At 34.2% G+C, this 18,052-nt stretch overlaps 1 long non-coding RNA gene across 1 annotated transcript; it reads left to right on the top strand.

The window, feature by feature from the left end:
• Window positions 1–683: 683 nt before the first annotated feature.
• On the top strand, window positions 684–17,958 carry LOC150048729 (uncharacterized). Its single transcript, XR_016539092.1, has 3 exons — window positions 684–726; window positions 16,279–16,359; window positions 17,789–17,958. It is a non-coding gene; the product is annotated as an uncharacterized LOC150048729 (long non-coding RNA).
• Window positions 17,959–18,052: the final 94 nt, after the last annotated feature.

Below are 18,052 nucleotides of genomic sequence, written 5' to 3' on the forward strand. Positions count from 1 at the left end.
TAGCTAAACATATTGCTCAAAGCATTTGATGAGATCCAGAACCCTTCTGAACTGTGGCTCAGTCATTCCTTTCGAGAATATGAGTCCTTAACTGGACCGTCTGCGTTTCTTTATCTTTCACACAAGGAAACAAAGAGAGCGGTAGATCATGCAGGAAGTTTCTATAAGTCACGCATAGAACTACTGTGTATTACTTTTGTCCCAATTCCATTGATTAGACTTAGTGATATGGCAAAAAGAGAGGATAATTTCATCTGTTTTCTGAAGGAAAGGGAAAGATTTTCAGTGAATACATAGTTGTTTTAGTCACTAAAACCTTTTTTCATTTTATTCTTTTTCTTATAAAAGAATTCACCACTCCTCATCCTGAATGAGATCATCCAGTGTTACACACAGACCCTCTTCAGTACAATATCTCCAGATCGTGTTTCCTGTGCTTCTTTCAGATCCAGTTGGTCTCAAAAGTGTTTGACCTGAATGGTTGTGAAGGTCATACACTCACATAAATCTTTTATTAGATGTTTGTTACCAATATTTTGAAATTATTAATAATCTTATCTTTGAACCTGTGATTTTATAGTAAAAATATGCATGTGAATATAGATAGGTACAATGTGTATGTCCTCAGTTCCATACTACTCCATTCATATACAACATTCATGATGTTCCCTTTCAGAACTGAATTTCAGAAGACCTATGATACTTGGGAGTTTAGCACTATGGAAAGTGAGTACAAAATAACATTATTATATCTATGACTGAACAAGCAAGGCACTGACCTCCTGCGAAGCCACATTTTCTCTCTGAACCAGAATATGTTCAGAGCGGTATAAAATATACAAAATAATTTCATTATATCCTGTTTTGTTCTTTTATTTTGTTTCCATGTGTATGAGACAAATACAGCAACTATAAGTCATTCTTTAAGTCCTCCTTTTCTCACCAGTATGCTAAAATAAGAGCATTACTAGAATTCTCATAAATTGCAAATAAAAGAAATAAGAACAGTTCAATTAGACATGTATAGTATTTTTATGTTCTGTGTAGAACAAAATATATGTGTGCACAAGCCACGGAGTACAAATTATGCCACTTTTGTAATTCTGCTTGCACATTTAACATTCATATTTACATTTAAACTGGCATCATACAATATAAAGATGCATAGTAAAATTAAACTTTTCTTTATGTAGCGTGGAGCAATAACTAGTGAACATAAAACATTACTAGTCAAAGATTATTATGAAATAAGGAAAAACCCACTTTGTATTTCAGTATTTGCAATTGTACATTTTTTTGTGCTATTTGGGAACGTATGGTACTGCATTTTCATTTGATTTGGGGCACTGTAAATTAAGAAGGAAACCCTAGGTCTTGTGATCTAGGTTGTGTTTAACTGCAATAAAAGCTGTTACTCAGAAAAGGGGAAGGCAGGATATATGTAACAGTGAATAACCACGGAAATGATTGAATCTTTCTGAGTAGACATCCTGACTACCAAAGATTAGAGATAATGTACTGTCTGAGCTGCTTGAGAAATCTCACTGGTTCTTGATAGTTGGAAACTTCCTTGAACAGTTTGTTCACGATACTGTCCATGAGGATATCTGAAATGGCTGTCAATGAACATCTTCTCCTTGGAGTTAACAGCTTTCATAGCTATTTTCTTTCTCGAGGGTTCTCTCTCTCTCTTTCGCTCTCTGTCCTCTCTCTCTCTCTCTCTCTCTCTCTCTCTCTCTCTCTCTCTCTCTCTCTCTCTCTCTCTCTCTCTCTCTCTCTCTCTCTCCTTTTTATCCTAAATTATACAATTCCTTTTCTTTGCATAAGCCCTTGGTCTATTTGTTTCCAGTTAGTTCCACATGCCAAGGTTTTTGTTTGTTTGTTTTGTTTTGTTTTGTTTTGTTTTTCTAGACCCCATCATCAAATTTTTCTTTACTCTCTGTTTCCTAGGTCTCATGTAATGCATTTCCTTCAATTTATAGTCAGGTACATTGATTTACCTGAAACAGTTTTCTGTGGTAGAAATGGAATTATCTTAATCTGATGTTTACTGAAGGACTGAGTTATTGGAGAAATCTCAACAGTCCTTTTTTACTCAGGACCATTTTGATTCAGGGCCCAAATATACTACCTTTCTAGCAAGGTAAGGGATGGAGGCATTCCTGAACCTTCTTTCCTTTACTTTCTATTTGGGAGTTATTCTAAACTCACCTGCACACATTTCTTCTTTGCTTAAGTTGTGGTCAACACATTATTGTTATGTCAATTGAAACTACTTTCTTCAGAGTCACAAATTGAGTAGCTATGTGTCCTGCCTTCCATAGTCTGCCATGGCAGCTTTTTTAAAATTTGCTGAGGCAAGGTCAAACTTTCCAGATATCAGTTTAAGTAGCACTAAATCAGTGCTACTTATTTAGACATAATAGGAACACATGTCAAATTACCAACTTCAGCAATGATCAAGGTGGAACAGCTGATATAACTAGTGAAAGTTTATTTATTTATTTATTTTAATTTTGTAGGTCATGGGGCTCAAACCTGGGGCCTGGGCACTGTTCCTGAACAATTTTTGCTCAAGGCTAGTGCTCTACCATGTTGACCCACAATTCTACTTCCAGTTTTCTGGTGGTTAATTAGAGATAAGAGTCACATCAGCTTGCCTGCCCAGGCTGGCTTTGAACTATGAACCTCAGATCTCAGCCTCCTAGATAGCTATGATAACAGTTGTGAGCCACTAGCACCTGGCTTGAAAGTTTGTTTTTTATTACTGTGTGTTTATGATAAATAAGGTGTCATTCAGTGATTAATACAACATATCCTCCTGTCTTAAATATTGTATTTTATATTGCCAATTTTTTCTTTTAATGTTGGTTTCAAGACTTTCTATTGAAGTAGTAAAAATCTGTCTGGAAGTTCAACTTACTTTAAGACCTAGATTTCATGGTTCAAAGACTCTTGACAGTCATAGTTATGGTCAAATATTTTTAAAAAATCCTAATTATTTGGGAGGCTGAGATCAAGAGGATTACAATTCTGGGATACTCTCAACAAAATTAGTCAAAAGATGTATCTCAACAGAAAGGGCCTGGTACACTAGTGCACATTTGCCACCCAAGCTATGGCAAGAGCGGTAAACAGGATGATCATAGTCCATGCCAGTCCTGACCAAAAACACATTTCTGGCTCACTAATTAACCAGAGCAAACAGTGTTGAGAGTGGTTAAAGAAGTAGAGCACCTACCTAGCAAGTATGATGGCCTGAGTTCAAACCTCTCAGTATTGACAGAAAAAAGTAGTAAATATATTATTATATTAATATATTATATATATTATTATTATTAAAATACTTTTCTACCATAAAGGAATGGACTGTTTTTCTTTGTACATGTATTTCTTTGGCAGCATAGCCATGGTTACTATAATAAATGTCACCAACCTGAACTAATAGTCAACAGCCCTGGATTCAACCTATGAAAGTCTGTCTTCCAGGACAAAGAAGGTAAAAGGAGGTGAATAGGTTTTCAGGGGCTGGCTAATGATATCTGGATAACCATAAAATCACTTAAGCATACATACACATGAGAAATAGAAGTGGAAGAGAAGTGGAAATAAATGAGGGTACCACTGTCAGGCCTCCCAGTTATGAGATTATTCTCAGAAACCTCAGTGGTGTCTCTTCTTCACTAGACACATGAAGGAAAATTAACATTTTTGTTACTAAGAAGTCTACTTTAAGGTATATGAGAGTCATCCATCAGTTAGTTGTAAGAGGCACATCATACTGGGAACATATATTGGAGTAAAACATGTCATATCATGATCACTGTAGAAGCAAAAGAGAAGGATCCTCAATCCCACAATTTCCTTTAAGAGAACACCACCAATGACCTAAATATCACCCACTCTGACTTACCTCTTAAAAGGTTCCATCACCCTTTAACATATACATATTTAAATCATAGCAGCATGCTAACTAATACCAGAAATAGCAGACTTATCCCAAGTGTTGCTAGATAAGGATAGTCTCCACCCAATTAAAAAAATGCTAAAAGTATTGAAGAAGTAGAAAGGCTAAGAATTTGTTTAGAAAAATCTCTTCTTAGAAACAAGGTATGTGAAAAACAATTTTTCTTTAAAAATCAAATAACAAGCACATCTAATGAAGGGTCAATTTGCATCTTATAAAATCTGTTTCTTTTCAACTACAAATAAATGTAAATATCTGTTCTAATTCTTACTCTTTCAAACTTGAGATTTCTTTTTTCCTTTTTGAGGATAACTTCTTCAGGTGCATATACACACATCACTTTTGAAGCCATAGTGACCAAGAGGTCAATTATTTAATCACTATTACTTTAGTCAAGTATAATCTACATTCACATTCTCAGTAATCATCTTGTCCAAAAGCAGGAAGAATTTTATACACTGGGCAACATTTGCTTCTATGATAGTGTTGACTCTTTCTCATGTCTACCCAAATCAGGTTTAATTCCATTCTTACTTCCATCCAAGTTTAAACCATCTTCTCCTAGAATATTCTCTGGTTCTCTGCAAATAACTTAACCTCATCCTGTCGTTACTGCTCAGTTCAAAACTGACTGCTGTTGAAAGAATGTCAATCTTGTGATTATATATGAAGGACAACACATTATTTCAATGCACGTAAGATTTTTCTTTATCTGGTATGAAGGTTTGAATGATTTATTTTTTAATCTGATTGACTTCTGACAAATCAAGCCATTATAAAATGTAAAAGGAGATACCTCTTAAATTCAGCTTATACAATGAATAAAATTTCTCCTTTGCTGTCCCTTGGGTATCTCATATTGTTATAGTATCTCACTTTGTTAGCTGATATACTGAATTTATTTGTATTTGGTTATTTGAAATTTGATAGGGAAGGGGGGAAAACAAAGTGGGGGGATGGGGGGAGGGTAATGGGTACCAAGACATGTGAAAGGGTATCAATGTATGTGAATTAATGCACCTTCTATCTGGTAAATATCATGTAACCCTTTTATTAATTACAATAAAAAATAAACATAAAAATTTTTATGTTCCTATTCAAATAGATTTATAATATAAAAGAGAATACAAAGAGAAACACAAAAGTGGGAGACAAATGATGTCTCTTTACTGCTATGTTTCTATCAAAAGAAAATTAAAAATTAAACTTTACAATAGTTTTAAATTTGTAGAAATATGTTTCAAAAGTTTTTAGAAAAAGTAAACTGTGATTGAAACTCAAATTCAAAACTATTTTCAAATTTTTTCAGGTTGTTGCAGTGGTTTAATATTTTTTAAAAAAATTGTTCACACTTACTGTTATTTAAATTGGTCAGGGCATTGATTGTAAGATTTGTGTAAGGTGATGTCATATGAAATCCAGACATTTAAGATAATAAAAATACTGATTAGTTAGAATAGGAATTTGGAGTCCTGACCTCTGTCCTCCTGAAGTAAATATTGGAGAGTTTTAAGCTATGCTCTGGACAAGTATTTAGGGACTATGAGCATTAAGCTTCATTTAATATAAAGCTTCATCATCCATCTACTCTAATGATTGTCTATCTCTATTTACTGTTTAATGAGAGTGAATGCAAAGTCTACTGAAGTTCCTTGACAAACCTAGGACAAGAAAAGAGATGCATCTTTCGAATAGATCCATTGCTGACAGGCTAGGAAAGTGGCCAGTCTATGGACATGCTTATAGTCATTTAGAAATTTGTTTAGTCCAGTAAGGAGAATACATGAATTTAAAATGAAGGCAATTGAGTCAGTCTCTCTCTCTCTCTCTCTCTCTCTCTCTCTCTCTCTCTCTCTCTCTCTCTCTCTCTCTCTCACTCTCTCTCACTCTCTCTCGCTCTCCTTTCCTCCCTTCCTCTTTTCTTCTCTCCTTCTATCTTTAACTCTATTCCATTAGAATATAAGTCTCAGGAGCAAAGGTCTTTATCTATATATGAAATATTGTGATTAACACATTTACCTACTTAGCACTGTATAAATATTTGTTGACCAACTGCCCCAGAAAAAGAAAACAAACTGGTGACCCCATACTCTGCATAAAGTATGAAAGGGCCTTTAATTTGCTGAAAGAGAGAGAAGTTTTAGGGAAAAGAAATGTATGACCTAGCAGTATGTTCAGGATTCTCCAGAGAACAAAGCCAACACATAATATATACATATACATACATATGTGTGTGCATACTTATTTACTATGGGAAATGGCAGATGTGATTATGGAGCTCAAGAATCCCTCCATCTGTTGTCTGCAAGCTGGAGAACTAAGAAATCCAGTGATTCAATTCAGTCTGAGATTCGATTCAGTCAATATATGAAAACCTGAGAAGTAGAAGAGGGTACAAAGACCAGGTGCTGGCATAAATCCCAAATAGAAAAACCAAGGAATAAAAGCATTTTTGTCCTAGGGCTAGAGAAAGTTCATTTATCTTTTTTTTTATCATTTCTTTCTATTTTGGACCTCAAAGCAGTGATGAAGGCCATCTTCTTTGCTTTATGTGCTAATATTTTCTGAAAACAAGCTTACCAACACATTAAAAATAAGGCTTTGCCAAATATCTGGACATCCAGTCAAGTTGAAACAATATCAACTCAAACACCTTACTTTTAAACTTAAGAGTCTGCAAGAAAAATACTGACATCAAACAAATAACCTTCCTATAAACACAGGACAACACTACTGAACGAATTCTCTAGCATCCACATGATGGAGTATACTGTTTAGTTGAGATATGTGCTGGATAAGGGGAGGTTCAAGACAATGCATTGTCATTAGAGAAAGTGATGGGATACTAGGAAGCAATCATCTCCACAAAGGACTTCCATTACCAGTTGTTATTCTAGAAGCAACTCACAATGGGTGATAGACCTTGAAGTGAAAGAACCACCTCTTTCTGGCAAACTACCATTGTTAGCTATAATGATAAATTAACTATCTGTTACCAAACAGATGTTGACCAGAAATGTAATAGTAATATGTTGGGGAGGAAATGGCATCAGTTGTATTTTATTTTTAATTTCTCAGTAGGCATCCAGCCTTCTAGTAGTCCCTTAAAATACTGTTTTCTTTATATTGTGGATATTTGAGGACAGGGGACAATAGTATTTAATATTTTCTTATCTTTGTGATGGTCCTAGCGTTTGAATCAGGCCTTTGAGCTTTCTGGGAAGATCCTCTGCCACTAGAGTCATATTTCCAGCCATTTTTGCTTTAGTTATCTTTCAGATAAGATCTTTCACTTTCCCTTAGGCCAGCCTCAGACTGTGCTCCTCCTACTTACATCGCTGGGATTAGAGTCAATACTATCATGTTCAGCTTTGAGGCAGGGTCTTAGTGACATTTTTGCCCTGGCTTATAACAAACCACTACACTTTTAGCTCTATCCTCCAAGAAGCTGAAATTAGTTATGAGCTACCATTCCTGGGCTATTTTAAAATAAGTCTTGGATATTTGCAGCTCATTAAAATGCCACATACTTTATGCTTTAAAACAATTCTATGTGGTGAGTAACCTTATAATCTTTATCCTAAAGGCTAAGTTAAAGGAAGAAGAAATTTATCCATTGTTATATATCTATTAAAACTAAATTCAAACCCAGGTTTTGTTGATATCAAACATTGCAAGTTTTACTACTTCATGGCATTCTTAGAAACCTTGTATCCTTCCATTCCTCTGTTAATGAACAATGTAGTTAGACAAGATGTTGCATATCCATAGAACAGAAGGCCTGAGTTAGTGACCTGCTACCTTGGAACTATGTTTTTCTTCATTTCTGTCATCGAACAGTTCTGTAGTGTCCTTGTCTCGTATACTAGCACTGCGAGGAGCGGGAGAGTACAAAGTAGTGTTCTCAAAAATCTTATATTCAATTTTCTATGTGAGTATGCCAGTCCTGGAGCTTAAACTCAGAGCCTGGGTGATATCCCTAAGCTTTTGTGCTCCAGGCTAGTGTTGTAATACATGAGCCACAGCTCCACTTCTGTTTTTTGTTTTGTTTTGTGTTTTGTTTTTTGCCAATCCTGGGCTTGAGCTCAGAATCTGAGCACTGTCCTTGGACTTTCACAAGGCTAGAGCTCTACCACTTGAGCCTCAGCATCATTTCTGGCTTTTTCTATGTGTGTGGTACCAAAGAATCGAGCCCAGGTATTTGTGCATGCTAGGCAAGCACCCTACCACTAGGCCAAACTCCCGGCCCCTCCACTAATGTTTTAATTTTTTTTAATTTCTTTTTATTGTTGGCATGATGTATAGAGGGATTACAGTTACATTCACCAGGTAGTAGGTGCATTACTCCTCATACATTGATACCCTTCTCGTGTTTTTGTGTTCACTTCCCTCCCGAGCCCCTCCAAATCACCTTGTTTCCTCCCTTCCATTTCCTATTTCAAATAAACAAATAAACATATATACAATATACCAGGTAACAAAGTTAGATACAGTAACAATATGAGATATATCAAAGGGGAAAAAAAAGAGAAGAGAAATAACATAGTACATTAAGAACAACAATCACAAAAAATAAAGCTCTTGTTTCCAAATCCTAGAGATCCTTTCATTTAGCTTCATCCTATATGACCTAATATGGTAGTTAATCCTCTATGACCTTTATGGTAGTTGATTAAAAGTATGTTTGGCCTGGGCTTTGCTGACTGGGCTGGCTTTGAACTCTGATCCTCAGAACTCATCTTCCTGGGTAGCTAGGATTACAGATGGGAGATGCCAGTTTCCAGCAAGATCTTATAGTCTTAAGTATGAAACCCAACATTTATATATGACAAATCAGATGTATTAAAATGTGTATATTAAAGTGTCAAGCAAGTTGTATGGACAAGTTCATGAGAATTCAGAAGTGAGAGGAGCCACTTAGAAGAAAAGTCTAATAGATCTAGAAATTCAGTGATTCTTGGAAATTCAAAATGATTTAGGCGACAGGTGTTGATCAAGTCTTTTTATACCTATCTGCAACTATCTGTGAGGACTTGAATATCTAATTTCTTCACTTTAATAATTTAAATATGAATGTGTCCATAGCTTACTAAAAGATCTTCAAATGTCTTCTGAAATTATCAAGAAAGAAGTTGCTTCTTACCTTTATTTCCTGTTCTTCAATGGCTGCCATAACCTTTCACCTCTTTTATTCTATGCTACATTTATTGTCCAACAGCCACATTTATTCCATTAAGCCAGTCTAACCTCCCTAAGAGTAGATTCTTATTTGCAATTGCGAGTCCAAGTAACTCAGTTATGAGCTTACTGCAGGGCTCTGTTCATGGATGTGGAATGCAACTCAAGATGTAAGCCACATTAATACATGAAATTTCTATCTGGTCAGAGAGATTAGCCCAGGTGCTGTCCCTGAGCTCTTCAGCTCAAAGGTACTGCCCTAGCCTTGAGCCAAGCTCCACTTCCCGTTTTCCAGAGGTTAATTGGAAATTAGAGTCTCAGGTCCTTTTGTGCCTGGGCTGGCTTTGAACTTTCATCCTCAGATCTCAGCCTCTTGAGTAGCTAGGCTTACAGGCATGAGCCACCATTCCTGGCCTATACTTGCCCTCTTAACATGACTTTTGGTAGATCTTTAGTAACCATAAGGTAACCAGCCCTAGAATAAATTTGTAACTATAGAAAACCAGAGAAGAGAAACTTCTCCCTAATAAAGACAATAGAGATGACAGAAATCTATCCTGAAACTTGCATCACAAAAGATCTTTTGCATTTGTAATTAAACAAATTAATTTTTATTGACTTAAAATGCCAGCTAAGTGTCAAAAACAAGAAACCTTCTGAACTAGATTTATATTCATCTCCTAAATATTTTATCTGAGTACTACATTTAATCACATTTCATTTTGTCTTCCACTGACTTTAGCTTTTGTCAGAGTTTGAGCTCCTTAAGGGCAAATAATTTAAATATTTCTATGTTTCATTCATGTTTTAGACTATTACTTTGCCCATAGCACAATTCCTGATACATTTAAATGAATAAATCAACATGTGAACATCAGCATTTGATATCATTAGTATCAAGATGTACTTAACACATATTAATAATTATAAGGCTGCAGAAGAAACAAATATGAAAGTGTCATTTTATTGTCTGATTTTTATTTCTTTTCTTGAATTATAGGAAATACTTGAAATGGTGATTTTAATTTTCTCCCTCTTTTACTACATACCACAGAAATTACAAACATGTCATGAGAGTTCATCTAAAGATTAGCAAAAATAATCAGTGTTATCAATTTTATAGGTGTAATTCTTTTTTTTAGCTAAAATGTTCATATCTTGGGAAATGAGAGAGTTACAATTGAATTTGGAAACACTGAGAGTATCTAAAAGGCAAAAGAAATCTTTCTTGCCCATAATTCAAATTTTGACAATAACAATATTTAATCTTGACATGACTTATTATTATCCTTTTTAACATATATAGTATATGTACCTATATTACATACAGAATACTTGATATTTGGTCTTGACAAAATGATTTCATTTCCTTTGGTTTCAATCTTCTCATCCATAAAATAGCAATCATTATACTATCAATCTTTTAATATTGGCCTGAGATTTAATTGAGTTAATGAAGTTAAGACACAGATAGTATTAGCTCCATATATAAAGATACTTAACAAGTCTTGGAGCAATTTTTCTTGTGTTTATCATTATCCTTCTACACTATTGTTTTGATATTATTATAATTTCTTGTGTTGACATTACTCTTAAAACAAACCATATGGCACAATAAAGTAGACTTACTTTATCAGCAATAGAACAATTGTATGAATGTAAAGTACTTCCTTTGGGATGAGGAAATGTCTTACTATGTAGCCCAGCATGACTTTGATCATCTGATGCTCCTGCCTCAGCTTCCTAAGTGTTAGGATTTCAAGCATGCACTCCTTTATCTGACGCTAGAGTTTTTAAACAAGGAAGAAACATTGGCCTTTAAAAGAATTTAATATATGAAAAGCAGGTTTAAAAACTTAATTTGATTTTTACTTTAATTCAATGTTGAACAAAGTTAATTGAAAATTATATATAATTACATTCTATCGAATTTTTCATTGAGGTAATTGTATTCTTTTTTTTTTTTTTTTTTTTTTTTTTGCCAGTCCTGGGCTTGAGCTCAGGACTTGAGTCCTGTCCTTGGATTTTCTCAAGGCTAGAGCTCTACCACTTGAGCCTCAGCACCACTTCCGGCTTTTTGCTATGTATGTGGTACCGAGGAATCGAACCCGGGTCTTCGTGCATGCCAGGCAAGCACTTTAACCACTAGGCCAAACTCCCGGCCGAGGTAATTGTATTCTTACATACCAGTGTGAGAAAGCATTCAGAAAATTATCTGTGCAGTGCTCACTTTCTCCCAAAATAATGATCTACAACATAATATTCCAACCAGACATTGATGCAATCCAATCTTTTTGTCTCAGTTTTATTTGGATTCATTTGTAAGTGTGGTAGGTACACACATATGTATGCACATACATGCATGACTTCCTTTATAGATTTATCATCTGTTATCTTTTCTCTTTCTATTACCACAGTCAAGATACTGGAGAGTTCCAATGCCATACCCATCTCTTCCCTCCTTTCTTCCTATATTTACTTTGTGTACCAAAAATGGTGTAATTTTTGAAAGGGATAAATCAATCTCCTAAAAGCCTTAGAAATCAAACATATCTTCTAACTGAGACTATTCCAGTACTAGAAACCAATACCTCAACACATACTCTGTCTAGAAAGAAACAGAACACAGTCTTTCTTCATATATTTAACTCAATTGTTACTTGTTTCAGTTACCTATTATTTCCAAAATCCAACCAGTGATTTTTACTAAGTTCTACTTTCACATTTTTATGTATAGTCTTTTGCAGACCTTTATCAAATATAATTTCTTTTTAAAGGAAACATTAAAATATCAGTACATGCAGTATTTTATTTGAAGTGTAAATATAAAAGATATTTAAATATTATTTGAAGATGAAAATGTCAAAATAAAATGTAAAATATTGCAATCATATCTAAACCTTGAAGTCTTCTGAGAATAAAATGGTAGGAAAACAATGCCTATCAGCCAATAACTACATTAAACAAGATATAGGAAATTATACAAACTGAAAATTCATAACAATGAAATGGACATACAGCCAGCTAAATGCAAAGTACTTGGTGTGCATGTTTTAAATAATCTTAGTACAGAGAGAGCAGTCATTCAGGAAATAGTTTGGAGATACTTGACCCAGCTGTGGTCCCTTTGCAGCCTTCAGCTCTGTTAGCTGATCGGGTCTCAAGAGGTTTTCTCACCAGGAAATGGAAATAAGCCCATCATTTGTAAGAGATTAAATATTGATCACAATTTTATATTTATTTCATATTAAAATCTATATGTAAGTGCTTCATTATTGAGTTTAGTTTCTGTATGATTGTTCAGTTCAGAAAGCAATACAATAGAATTTGCTTTCTATAGTAAACATAAAAAAATTAATACTACATCATATAAAATTATAGAAATGAGTCTTCTTATGAGATTCGTTCAATCTACTCCCCCCCAAAAAAATGATTGACCAAAATGATGTCCAAAATGAGAAAACACCAGAGGTAAAATAAACTGTAAGAAAATGACTAGAAGTTAGAATCACTCTGAAAGAATTTCAAGCTCTGTAGCTGAACAAGCAAAACAGTCAAAATCTACAGCATCTCCAGATGCAAAATAATAGGAATAATAGAATGTCTCCTGTAGGGCTATTTCAGAAATAAATGATTTGCCACATATATCATCACACATGGTTACTATTCTCAAGGCAATGAGATCTGAGTATCCCAGTGCAAATCCCACCTGGAAGATAGTCTGTGAGACTTCTTACCTCCAATAACCACCAAAGCCAGATGTGGAGGGAGTTGTGGCTCAAGTGGTATAGTAATTTCCTTTAGCAAAAAAAAAGCTCAGGGTCAGCTTGTAGGACCTAAATTCAAACCTCAGGTGCATACACACACACACACACACACACACACACACACACACACACACACAATACTTGCATTAATATTCCCAAACAACAAATGATAATAATCTGATTTTTGTAATTAGAATAACAATCTTTTATCATAAGCATTAATGACAAAAAATTGGTGTGTACAACAGAATAACTGTGAAACTAGCTAACTGTGTGCTAACTAACTGTGTGCTAGCTAAAGTATTTTCATATATATATAAATATATATATTGACAAAGAGAAAGAGATTTCAGTCTATGTTGAATATTCGAGTCTATGTTGAAGGTAGAGGGAAATTTGATGTAAGTTGTATATAGGCTATTAGCTTTGTAAGATATTTCATTTCCCTTTCTTTAATTTTTTTCTGTCATCATTCTACTACTTGACATTTCCCAGCACCTTGCTATCCATTATTGCTTATTTATCATATACCATATTTAATACCTCGCATGATGTTGTATTGATCAAACCATTATGCCTTTCCAGCTTGTCTATCTACTTTATTCTGATGGCTTTACACATTAACATTGGCTCTTTGAATGATGCTTTAATTTGATTCACAGTCTCCCAATGCACACACTTCTAGGCAAATCAGTTAGTTGCTTTAGTTTTTTTCTGGGAAAATAAAGTAGATTTTGCTTATACCTAGAAACCATTCCTTCTTCCTTTGCAAACTTTTTCTGTGTGTTTCTTTTCATGATTCTACCTTGGATTTTTCTGATTTTCATTATCTTCTTAGAGTATCCCTTTCTCTATTGCTCTAATTATGAGCTCTTTACTAAATGATTACAAATTAAGTATATCAAACTGGTCTTATGATATCTCTACATGCATGTTCTTTGGGCATCCACACTCAATATGTTCACATTGAACTCATCATTGGTCTTTATAAGGGATGAAATTCTTGTAAATTATTTTGTAGTTGTTCTTTTTCTTTTTATTTCTCTTCCTGGCTATTGGCATCTCTTACTGTGACCATGTATTTCTTCTCAAGTGGTTTCCCTCCATCCAAAATATTTTTCAGGATGCTGTTAAAGCAGTGTTTCTTTCTATTTTTTTTTAAATTTTTATTGTAATTAATAGAGGGATTACAGTTTAGTCACCGGATAGAAGAAGCATTACTTCACACACATTGATACCCCTTCTCATATTTTTGTTCCCATTTACCTCCTCCCTCTCCTCCCCTCATCTTGTTTTACCCCCTTCCCTTTCCTATTTCGAATAAACAAATAAACATATATACAACATACCATAATACAAGGTAAGATGCTGTAACAATATGAGAATAACCAAGGGACAACAAAAGAGATGAGAAATAACAGTATATTAAGAACAACATTCCATATCCTGGAGGTCCTTTCATTTAGCCTCATCCTATATGGAATTATGTATCTGGGTTTCCAGCTATTGTAATCCTCTGCTAGGATAAAGTAGTGTTTCTTAAAGACAAATCTAACTGTGCCATTCAATAACTTCTCACCATGACAATAGAACTGAAGTAGACCTGCCTCCTGAAATGTTTATTCTAGAGGCACAAGATGATCGATCAATAAGACAACAAACATTGCACATTAGATGAAAATAAGGGGCTCCAGAAATTGTGATGACAGGGACATACATATTTATTGATAGTCAAGAGATATAAACACAGAGTATTCACCCATATTAGAATAGTATCAACTTTGTTTTTCATTAGAACTGTCTGGCTCTGAATGTTTCTGGGGCACATGTGTTTACAAAATTTATTATCTACAATAATTTCTTGTTATAAAGAGAAAAGACTAGGAAAAATAAGAGAAGTAAGGAGATAGTTCAGGAGCTATCAGTTCCCAACCACGGCAAACATAGAAATAGAATCTTAATGGTGAGTCTAATGAAGAGTCATCTCACTGAATGCTTATTTTGAATATACAATCCGCAAATCTTCCTTATAGGTTTGAGGGCAGAACAAATGAGATGTGCCAAGATTTTATCTTAAGAAACTATAAGTGATGAAACCATGCGCAGGGATTGGAAAAAAAATGATACTCTTTGGATTTTAAAAGGGGATCACAAGAATGGTACACTATTTGGATTTTAAAAGGGAACATCAAGAATTTATTTTTGATATATCTGTCAGATTGGAACCTGGATATTACAGCATGGAGTTCAGATGAGCAGTTTGGATGAAAATGTAAAATTTACTGTTCTATGTGTAGAATGGTTTTAAAGCTGTATAGCTGAATCTTCACTTGAGTATGAGTGTAGGTCAAGGGTGTGCTATGAAACACCAAATATTTATTCTTTTAAAAATGGGTACAGAAATATGTATCCACAGTTAGTGTATCCCTTTTAGGCATTAGGGTTTGTTAGCCAACATCAGCCTTCTTCCCACCCCGGGTCATTACAAATTAATTTGTTTCTCCTATGCTCTATTACATGCTATTTGTCTCAAATGCCACATTATTGGTGAAAACATCTGTCATTGGGTCCAGCTTCTTTAGATCAAGGCCAGTGTGAACTGTGTTGGCAAAAGGATGAATTCAAAATATTCTTTCCTAAATCTCTTTCAGTGTACATGAAGATTGTCTTGCATCAACTTGATATTCTTCATTTTCTCCTTGTTGATCTGGCATACTGCTAGTAGCTGCTGAGATGTAAATGTGTCAGGAGTTGTATTTTGAAAGGAAATTACCAGATTGCCTTGAATAACAATATGCATGTTTAGGATATTTCTTGGAGAAGGTATGGTCAGTATAAAAGGAATCTCAGTACTTCAGATCACTTGAAACAAACAGATCAAAAGAAAAAATTTAAACTCCTCTACTATAGTAAAGATTCTTGCTACCATCATGTTTTAGTAAAAGCAATCTTTTTAATATAATAAAAAGGGCTACAAAATAATTTATTATGGAAATGATTTAGTGTAGAAAAATTATACACTGAGTAGCCAAGTTCCAGGTTTGTCAGTAAGTGATGGTAAGGATTATGAATGTGCTGTTAGAATTAATTGCCCCACTAAGGATGTATGATTACCTTTCAACCATATGTTGTAATTTTAAATGAATTTTTTTCTTTTCTAAAAGGTGTCTTAAGTGTATAACTAAAAAAGCAATGAAAATTATTTTACATTAAATTCAAAATGGTTCTTTTACAGCTAAATAGCAGTCATAATTTTCTCTTAAAATTTTATTCCTTTGTCTGTTCTCTTTGCCCTGTTTTCCTGCCTTACCTCCCTTCCTTTTCATGGTCTTATAAGTCTTTTGATTTTTTTTTTTGCCTCTGCAGACCATAAATACAATTTCCTGTGTGGTACTCAATATGTTCAAGTCCTAGGATCTTCCACAAGAGGCATGGTACTATTTTGAGGTAAGTTAGAGCATAAAACTACATTAGCTGTCTCATTCGTGAAAATTATACCAAATTCCCAGATATGTGGTAAGCATCTGCTGGTAAAAATCTAATTCTAATGGTTTTCATAATTGATGTTTGCAAAACCAGAAATAATTCTGAAAATGTTGCATCCTCCTGAGTTGCTTATGGTGAGAGCATGTATTTTATGAGGTTTAGTAGTACTACAGTACTATTTCTGTAACAGAAAGAAGATAAACATTTTTCTTACACTGGTTTGCAAAATTAAAGAAACAGCTGCACGCATATGTACACATACATATATACAATCCATGTTCCTTGGTAGAATTCCAATAATAATGTGGCACATGATTCCATAGGGTTTTGAGCATTTTTATCTAGCACTTTAAAGAAAGGCATTATTGGATCTTTGTGTTTGCTTTTATTAAAATAGAAGATTTAGTGAACCCTGCCTCCTCTTACTGACACTCAGTTGGTTTTTAAATTATTGTGTCCTACCTTGGCATAACTTCTAGAGCTAAACTTTGTGCAATGTTTGTTGTGCTTAATATTAATTATAAACTATTTGACTTTAATCAATTTCTTTTCTATTAGTCCAAATTCATACTTAGTATTTAAATAACTTAAAGAACATGATCTTACTCAGGCAAAACTTTCATTGACTTTTACTGGAGTCAGTGAAATTTTGTCAGACATCCAGGATCTAATTCATTGCTACATCCCAGAATATAAACTATAAACGAGAAACTATAGAACTTGTGCCATATAGCACGGTAATGTTCTTTTAATGTTTTTTTCTGTCCTCAATGGGATGTTTTGATAAATACACACTATATAATAGCATTTAGGTTCCTGGCATATAAATATTAATTTATAATGTACACCTATAATTCATGTTTTAATGTATAAAATATTAACATATATTATTTTCCTTTAAATGTACTTTTTAGACACACTGGTTAATTGGAGTCTGCAGACAAAACCAGTAAATCTTTGTTGGTTATTCATTCCTGAAGAAATTAAACACAGGAGTTAGCTTTGAGATGAAGAGCTCAGGGACAGTGCTCAGGCCCAGAGTTCGAGCTCCTCAAGCAATAGACAAAAAAAAAAGAAATTAAGTATAGGTTTTATTTTATTTTTTTTTCAGTTCCATTACATAGACTTGAATTATCTGGCCTGTGGCTCTTGCTCTGCCTTTCAATTCAGAGCTGGCACTGTACCACTTGAGCCATGCCTCCACTTTTAGCTTTTTGCTGGTTAACTGGAGATAAGAGTTTTGGATTTGGCTATTGAAGCTGACTTCATCTCATTATTCCCCAGATTTTTACTTCTTGAGTAGCTAGAATTATTAATGTGAGCCACTAATGCTTGGCTAAGCATTATTTTAATAGTGATAAACAATAGCTAAAATCTTTTCCTCATATAGACGGAACAAGTTAAAGACTACCTAAAGCAGGATGAGTCAAAATAATAATGGCTGTATAAAAGGACATGTTCTACCCCAACAAAAGAAAGAAAGAAAGAAAGAAAGAAAGAAAGAAAGAAAGAAAGAAAGAAAGAAAAGTCCACCAAATTTTATCCAAGAAGAGCAAGGACAGTAAGGTGAGTAGAGAAAAGTGGGCTCTGGTAACTTGGAAGGAATGTTGACTTTGATATCCACAGATTACAAATGTTAAGGAATTCTTTCAGA

Source organism: Megascapheus bottae, chromosome 21 (assembly GCF_031878675.1).
Source record: "Megascapheus bottae isolate mThoBot1 chromosome 21, mThoBot2.hap1, whole genome shotgun sequence".
Taxonomy (NCBI): Eukaryota; Metazoa; Chordata; class Mammalia; order Rodentia; family Geomyidae; genus Megascapheus; species Megascapheus bottae.